The 9,200-nt window shown below is 42.4% G+C and overlaps 2 non-coding genes across 2 annotated transcripts; one reads left to right on the top strand and one right to left on the bottom strand.

The window, feature by feature from the left end:
• The first annotated feature begins 5,785 nt into the window (after nt 1–5,785).
• LOC147919237 (small nucleolar RNA R71) lies at nt 5,786–5,892 on the top strand. Its single transcript, XR_015594369.1, has one exon. It is a non-coding gene; the product is annotated as a small nucleolar RNA R71 (small nucleolar RNA).
• A 2,969-nt stretch (nt 5,893–8,861) lies between these two features.
• Nucleotides 8,862–8,968, bottom strand: LOC147919238 (small nucleolar RNA R71). Its single transcript, XR_015594260.1, has one exon. It is a non-coding gene; the product is annotated as a small nucleolar RNA R71 (small nucleolar RNA).
• Nucleotides 8,969–9,200: the final 232 nt, after the last annotated feature.

A 9,200-nucleotide genomic window follows, 5' to 3' on the forward strand; every position in this document is an offset into this window, starting at 1 on the left:
AATCTCCTCTTAAAGACTCTACCCTTTTTCTTTCTCTTTTCTTTCTTTTCTTTTCAAAACAACCAAGTCCCAAACCCAACAAGTGAACCACCTAGTCCTATCTAGTTTGAAAAATGCAAACTAGAACTACACAAGGTCTTACTCTTGTCAGTTCAAACCTAACACTTTCTACCAAGCTCAATCCCAAAAATAGGCCTCACACACTCAAGAATAAATTTGGCTTGAAAGAAGGATAGGTTAAGGGTAAGGGAAACTGATTCTTAATGAGGAAATCAGCTACTTGGATCAACAAGAGTGGTAAAAGGAAAAAGATGATCCAAGTATGTATATGGTATCCATGAGTTTAAAGCAATGCACATATTGATAATTAAAAGTCAATATTAGGTTCTTATAAAATAGGAAATGGTTTCAAATCACAACATGCTTCAATTTAGATCAAATGCAATACAAGCTTCAAGCTTGGTTCAATCTTATGCCTCCTACTACTCAACTAGCATCAAAGTACTAATAACTTGGGCATTGATCCTAGTCTAGTGAATAGGCTAGCCTACAAGGAAATACTCATCATAGATCCCTAATGCAAATATTATACAATTCTACATGAAACATGCTAAACAAGATCCTAATATGCAATGCAAACTACATGAACACTCTTTTTTTATGAAGATTTTTTCAAAATTTTTCAAATTTTTATGGTTTTTCTATGCCTTAGATGCTAATGCAAGTGCTAACATGATAATGATAAAAATTTGAAATAAGAACACAAAACACAACATCAAATGCTATCTCAAACCCTCCCCCAAACTTAAATCACACAGTCCCCTGTGTGAAAAAGTTGTGAGAGGATTCAGGATTTAAACACAACACAAAACACAATATGAAATGCAATGGTATAAACAATGGTAAGGTGATAGTGGTACCTTAGGGATTGTGGAAGAAGTTGTCCACATCCATCTGCATGCTATCATAGGAGTAGTTGGGGTCAGGCTGGTGGCTTGGAGAAGGACTTTGGGGCAGCTCGACAATCCCAATCGACCTTGACTCGGTCGAGTATGTGTCCGAGTGGGTAGGTCGAGCTAGACTGCGAGTGTCCAAATGATGGGCTTGCTGCTGGCAGAACTGCTGGTAGAGAGCTGGATCCATGTAGTATTGAGGTGGGATGGGAGGGTATGATGGATAACCTGGATAAGCAGCTGGAGGTGGGAAGCCATAGGGTGATCTGGGAAGGTGCTCGGCCGAGTGCATCGGAGGTGCTCGGTCGAGTGGCTGCTCGAGTGACCCGGTCGAGTGCCTTGAAAACTGATGTTCGCGGGTACTTGAGCTCCTCTTCCTCATATTTGGCTCATACATTGAAGCCCTAGCTGGTTCCACAAGATTCGCAACCCTTGAAAGTGCTCTAGTTGAGCTACTTCTCCTCAAAGGGCTTGAATGTTGGCTAGGAGATGAGTTTCCACTCTTCAGCTCAGCAATCTCCTTCTTCAAGCCTTTGATAGACTTAGCCATGTTGGTCACCTTCTTCTTCAGCTTATCAAATCTCTTTCCATGCCACTTACCCCATTTTTGCAAAAGAGTTAACCTCTTGGCATTCTCCCTCACTCCTCTACTATCTCTTGGGTTGGGCTCATAATCTTCAAAGTAGAACTGCTCCTCTCCATCAGCTACTTGTGCATTCCCAGCTTCCTCAACTCTATGTTGAATCACTCCATCAAACCAATGCTCCTCAGCTGGCCAAAAATCAATGTTGGCCCCTTCTTGAATAGTGGTGAGCTCTTGGTTAGGCAATATGAATTGCTTTTTCCCAAGTGTTGGAAGCTCAAAGTTGAATATGTGGTTCCCTTGATGCTTCTCCTTGGCTAGGATGAGAGTGGAGGTAAGGTAGTTTGAGTCAATCCATCTTGGTAAGACTCTTTCTCCTCTAGGTTGGATGTTAGCAGCTTGAAGGATTGGAGTGATGATGCCTCCAATGGTAAGTGCTCCTCTTGAACCCTTGCTCTCAAGCTTGCCTACCCAACTCCTGAAATAAATTATGTGGTCTATCAGTACCATTGCAAGATCAGTCTCCACAGTGCTACCAAGGATGATGGTTCCATTCCTTGCTTGAAGAAGAACTCCATTGAGAGCCAAGTCAATCATCTTCAGCTCTCCCTCATTGATGTTTCCAGTTTCCTTTCTTGCAAAGAAAGTATTGGCAAGAGCCTTATGGTAATACCTCAAGACTGGGCTCCTAATACTTGAGCTCTTGGAGTTGGAGGATGAGTAATACTTGTTATCCCCAATGGTCTCCCATACAGCAAACAATTCTTCTCTTGGAACCATCATGCTCCTATGGCTCCCAACCTCAAAACCAAACACATCAGCCAGCTTCTTCAATGAAAGCTCATGCTTCCTCCCTTTGATGGTGAAGGAGATATGACCAGCTCCTGCTTCAGCATCTTTCCTCAAGTATTGGTGCAGCTTGACAGTGGCTAGGAACTCACAGCTTTCCTCTCTATACCCTTCCATGCAAAGCCCCATGAACTTGGTAAGGCTGCTCTTCTCAAAAAGACATTCCACATCTTCATCAATAGCAAGCTTCTCCATAGTCTCCTTGTGTGGATACCTAGTTCCCAGGAACTCCATCCTCATGAAAGCATCATAAAGCTGCTTCTTAGACAACCCACAAGACTCAGCCTCTCCATCTTCCATCAATTCCTCTTCTTCACTCTCCTCCTCACTTTCACTTTCACTCTCTTCTTGCTCCACTTCAACTGTTGGTCTCTTCCCTTTGGCTCTATATCCCCTTATCATCTCATCAATGGTAGGCTCCCTTTCCTCCTCACTCTCAGTCCTCTCAGGATCCTCCTCAACTGGCTTTTTCCTGAGACTCGGCACTTGGCTCGACCGACTGCTCGAACCAGCACTCGGTCGAGTGGTCGATCGAGTGGACCTTCGAGTGGCTCTCCTAGCTTCACCTCTTGGTTCAAGGTCAGCATCACGACGTTCCATGGAGCTTGCAGCGGCTTTGTGAGACTTCTTGGTGATCTTAGAAGACATTTTCAAAAAGAAACTGAAGGGAAATAGACTCAAAGCTCAAAGTTAATAGGTTAGTGACCCAAAACTTGAAAGAACAAAGCTAGAGCAAGAGATGAACTTTGAGAGAGATCTTAAAGCTTGAATTTAAATATTTTGAGCAAATGAGAGAGTGTGAGAGGTTTAGGATCGATCAAGTGCTATTTAAAGAAGCCTAGGAGACAAGAAGACAAGGGTGGAGCGTCCTTACATTTCAAATTTGAATTGGGAATCTTTGACTTGCTTTTTGGCTGCCACTCGACCCCACACTCGACCAGCACGTGGTCGAGCTCCTTGACCAATTTTGAAATTTCAAAATTTTTCTCCTTGTTCTTCCCTCCACTCGATCATTCTAGAAGAATGGGAATCGAATGGGCCTCAATTAGTATCCAGCTCGGCCGAGTACCTCTTGTTTTGTGGTCGAGTGGGCCTACGAGCCTTCTTCTTCAGCTCCACATCTCCCCTTACCCAACTATATTCTTATTAAAAAGCCTGTCCAACAAAAACATAAAACAAAACACATCAAAACTACTAAGAAATTAAACCATATGTACAAAGGATACCTTAGGGACTTCCTCCCTAGTGAGCTTGTTTATAGTCACTAAGCTTGACTTTAGTTTCCTTCTTAACTTTGGTTTAGATACCAAGGAGGTGATGAAATCCTCCCCGGAACCTCTTGGTCACTGTGAAGTTGATCCTTGATCACCTCACCCTTAGCACTCAAACCATATTTCTTCTTAAATTTGAGCCTAGGTCTTGCTTTCCTCAAAGACCTCTTGTTCAGTTTGACCTTGAGATCCTCAACCATACTAGACAGCTCTTGAACTGACCTTTTCAGCTCCTCAACAGAATCCTCTTGAAGTGGGAGCTCAGCCTTAGGGTCTCCTTCATCCTTGAAAACCTCATGATCAACTTTCTCCTTGATAGTGAAGGGTTGATCATCAATGGTAGGCAGGTTGGTTGGGTTATAGATGTTGAACTTCATGACTGTATCCTCAGCAATGTTCAAGGTCACAAGACCCTCCTTCACATCAATAACTGCTCCAACAGTAGCTAAGAATGGCCTCCCTAGCAAGATTGGATCCTCAGGCTCCTTGTCCATCTCTATTACCACAAAATCAGTGTGAATCCTTGCTTTCCCTATCTTGAGTGGGACATTCTCCAACCTTCCAACCTTCCAACTACCTCTCTATTTGTCCCATCAGCTAGAAGCACATGGAGATTGGTAGATTTGAAATCAGTTCTCCCAAGCTTTTGAGCTAAGGAGTATGGCATCACACTTGTTGAAGCTCCCAAATCACAAAGGCATTGATTATAGTGGAGGTAACTGATTGTGCAAGGCAAGTAGAATGGCCCTGGGTCCTTAAGCTTAAGTGAGATGATCACTCCTCCAAGGTTTTCAAGATCCTTCTCATCTTGAGCTTGAGCCTTCTTCACTGATAAATCAAGCAAGAAATCTCTATAGAGAGGGTATGGTTTATACTGTTCCAAAGCAGGTCCTCTCTCCTCTTCTTGATAGGCAATGATGATCTCCTGAATAGCCATCACTTCTTCCTTTTTCCCAACCAAAGCTTCTTCCCTCAAAACCCTTTCTTCCTCATGTTGCTTAGCCAACATCTCCTTTTTCTCAATGATTTCCCTTAACTCCTTGATCCTCTGTGCTTTGAAACGCCCAGGGAATGGCAATGGGGGCTTGTAAGCAGCAGGAATGTACTTAGCAGGCTTGACAGCTTCGGAGTCCCCAGCTCGATCGACCACTCGAGCATGCACTCGGTCGAGTGGCTGCTCGAGCTCCTGGTCGAGTTCTCCTGCGAGTTCCTGTTGCTTTGCACAGATGTCACTTGGGGCTTCAGTAACTAATGAATTCCCCCAAACTTGGACTGCACTGTCCTCAGTGACTTCTTCCTCTTGAAGTAGGATGGCTTTGGCTGTGAACTCCCTTGGATTTTGAACAGCTTTTCCAGGGAGTTGGTTGGGTTTTGGAGCTGAAGTAGATGCTATGTTACTCTCCATGTACTTCACTCTAGAGTTAAGACCTTCAAACTTCATGTTCAGGTCATTATACTGGGATGTAAGCCTTTGGTTTAGCTCAGCAAACTGCTTGGCTTCCTCAATCTTCCCTTGTGTTTGACCAATCAACAGCTGCTGTATCATAGCTCTAAGGTCTTGTTCTTGGCCTTGGTTAGTTTGAAACCCTGGTGGGGGACACAACTGGGGCTGGAACACCTGCTGTTGTTGTTTGGGAATATAGTTTTGGAACCCTTGAGGCTGTTGAGGCTGTTGAGGAGGGTAGACTTGATCTTGTGGATTAGCCACATTGGTGCTCCTATAAGATAGGTTGTTGTTCTTGAAACCACCTTGATTGTAGCCCTTGAATCCACCTTGGTTTTGCATATAGCAAAGCTCAGCAAACTCATTCTCCCCCTCTTGAACTGGAGCTTCTTCTTCACCAATGAAGTGAATGGATTTGGACTGGCTGAGGAGTATCTTGTCAAGTTTCTCATTGACCATCTTCAAATCCTTCTTGTACTTGTCCTCTTGATCAGTTGAGGAACTCCGTATGGTCCTTTCATAATCTTCATTATAATTGCCATCTGACTGAGCAAGATTCTCTACTAACTCCCAGCCTTCATCTACATGCTTGTTGAGGAAGTTTCCATTGGAGGCTGTGTCAAGAAGCATTCTGAACTTGGGAAGCACTCCTCTATACAATGTGCTCAACAATGACTCCATACTGAAACCATGATGAGGGCATTGAGTCTGGTAGCCCTTGAATCTCTCCCAAGCTTCACAAAAGCTCTTATAGTTCCTTTGAGCAAATCCAGAGATCTCATTTCTCAATCTAGCAGTCCTAGCATTGGAGAAGAATTTGGCCAAGAAAGCCTTCTTACATTGGTCCCAAGTAGTGATAGCACCAGTGGGCAGAGTCTTCTCCCATAAATGAGCCTTGTCCCAAAGAGAGAAAGGGAACAACCTCAGCTTGAAACCATCTTCACTTACTCCATTGATCTTGGTAAGACCACATATTCTGTCAAACTCATCAAGATGATCAAGTGGATCCTCCATAGGCAATCCATGAAACTTATTGGCCTGAATCATTGAGATCAATCCACTCTTGATCTCAAAGTTGTTGTTGGCAACAGTTGGTGGCACAATGCCAGCTCTTTGGTTGTGTGTGTTGGGTGCATCTCCAGCACCAATATGTCTTGGTCTCTGAACTTGATCCTGATGATCCATAGCTACTTGAACCTCTTGTTGTTGCTGAACAACCCTCTTCTTCTTGGATCCCAAACCCTTGTTCAACTTGTTGATACTGTCACTATGCCTTAGAAGAGTGTCTGGTCGAGTGGTACCTGAAATGGAACTTCAACCCCAAACACAAGATTCAAGTGCAGAAACTTCACAAATGTATAAAAGAACTTAATCTTAGACTAATATGGATCCTAAATGTCACAAAAACTAACTCAAACCGGCAACGGCGCCAAATTGAAACATGTTATTTGTTGGTTGTGGTGAATGATGGTGTATGCAATGATGATATATGAATGGAATGATGGGTGTTTCAATTCCCCTTATGCAGTTGCAGTATAAGAGGTGTCAATCCAGTCTGAGTGCTTGTGAACAATCAAGATATGCATATGAATCTAAGTTAAGACAAATATGAAAGGATGTTTGTCACTAACAATCCTATGATGATAATGATAAAATGCAGAAAATAAACTACAAGAGCTAAGAACTAGATGCAAATAAAACAGAATGATTATGAACTAAGAATAGAAACAGAAACTGTAAACTCTAGATATGAACTAATGCAAGACAAGTAATGAACTAGATGCTAAGTAAATGCAATGGAAATTAAACAGGAATGAAACAAGACAATCACAAATCATAAACAAGAGTTCTGGGGATGAACTCGAGCAGCACTCGACCGAGTGTAGGTCGAGTGAGTGGTCGAGCTAGACAAATCCGGGAAAACAGAGCAATGCAATAAAAACAGAGTAAAGCAAACACAGATCAAATAGCAAGCAAATAACAAGATTGAGACTTTAAAATCAATAAACAAAGTAGGATTCTGAGGATGGATTCATGGGATAAACTAATCATTGTGGTAATCTAACTTGATCAACAAATCTCAAGCAATGCTATGAGCTAACCTCTAGACATATTAATCCAAGACAAGTCTCTCCCACTCTCATGGTCAAGAGACAATCAAACCCATGCAATCCTAGACTTGCTCTCACAATGAAAAGAATCTACACAAGCATGCATTAAGCAATACATCTCAAACCAAACAAGACCTCTAATCTCTTAGCAAGCCTAATGGTAAGCTCTAGATCTAGCCTTATCTATGCTTCTTAAACATTGGTGTGATGCTAAAAAGCTTGAGATCAGATCCTACCCTCTCAGATATAGGATCAGCATTAAGAACATCTAGCCTAGAAGAGATCTACAACAATCAAGCTTGATCAAATCAGATATACCACAAGATCAATCCATCCTAACCCATCCTCAAGATCCTAAGAAGACTACTCACAACAAGACATGATGAACAAAGTCAAAAACCCAGAAAATATTGAAACTTGCATGATTAGATAGATAAGATAAAGATCTACAACTTTAAAGAAGAAATCAAACTCAGAATCTCAATACTTAGAAAGTTATTCAACCAACAAGTATGAGGAAATTCTTCTTTTCTAAGTACAAAATCCAAAAAAAGAAATAAAAATGCAAAAGGAATAATATTCCTAAAAAGGTAAAAACTAGGTTTAGAATATCTGAAAAGCTGGACTAGAAAATCTAGATTGTTTGGTGGCTGCAGGTACAAGGCCTTATATAGGAAGGGGAGTGGAAGCCCTAAAAATGGGAAAAGTCAAAGTGGTCCACGAATCGGTCAACTCGACCAGTGCTCGGTCGAGTGACAGGTCGGGCTGGCTTTTTCTGTGTAACTCCACTCGGTCGAGTCCATCTCCCACTCGGTCGAGTGCTTGGTCGAGCTGGACTCCGGATCTTGGTTCTTCAGCCTTAACTCCCTTGTTTCCTCCTCATGATTGCTTCACATCTCTTCTCCATTGCTTCCATGCTCCTTAAGCTCCAAAATCACCTGTTTATGCATGAAAGATGCAAATGCAATGCAACTACACTCTAATGCATGATTAGTCCTAAAGCTACACAATAATGGTGAAAATGGATAGAAAAAGATGCAAAAGATGTGAATAAACTAAGGGAAAACATGGTAAAATATATGAACATCAGCTCGACCGAGTGCATGTTCGAGTCTGTACTCGCGCCTGTTGATGCAAACAAGGTCAAAGGGTCATCACAATCTTCAGAGACTCCTAGATCACATCAACCGACCACCAAGGGACCTAAGACAGCAGAGAACAAGGATCTATCAGGAACAAGAACAACAAGTGCTAATGGAGCAACAAGATCAACAAGCTCCAAGGGCAAGAAACATTGGTGCTGGAGATGCACCAAACACACATAACCAGAGAGCTGGTATTGTGCCTCCTACAGTAGCAAACAACAATTATGAGATCAAGAGTGGATTGATCTCCATGATTCAAGCCAACAAGTTCTATGGGTTGCCAATGGAAAATCCCCTAGACCACCTTGATGAGTTTGATAGGATATGTGGTCTCACCAAGATCAATGGTGTGAGTGAAGATGACTTCAAGCTTAGGCTGTTCCCTTTCTCACTTGGAGACAAAGCTCATCTCTGGAAGAAGACACTTCCAACTGGAGCAATCACCACATGGGATGCTTGCAAGAAGGCTTTCTTGGCCAAGTTCTTCTCCAATGCTAGGACTGCTAGATTGAGGAATGAAATTTATGGGTTTGCTCAAAGGAATAATGAGAGCTTTTGTGAAGCTTGGGAGAGGTTTAAAGGATTCCAGACTCAGTGTCCTCACCATGGCTTCAGCAATGAGTCCCTCCTAAGTACTTTGTATAGAGGAGTGCTTCCCAAGATAAGAATGCTTCTTGATACAGCCTCAACTGGCAACTTCCTCAACAAGAATGTGGAAGAAGGATAGGAATTGGTTGAAAATCTTGCTCAGTCAGATGGCAATTACAATGAGGACTTTGACAGAACAATAAGGTCCACCTCCACTGATCAAGAGGACAAGTACAAGAAGGATTTGAAGATGGTC

The sequence above is a fragment of the Camelina sativa genome, chromosome 20 (genome assembly GCF_030686135.1).
Source record: "Camelina sativa cultivar CO46 ecotype springtype chromosome 20, ASM3068613v1".
NCBI classification, from domain to species: domain Eukaryota; kingdom Viridiplantae; phylum Streptophyta; class Magnoliopsida; order Brassicales; family Brassicaceae; genus Camelina; species Camelina sativa.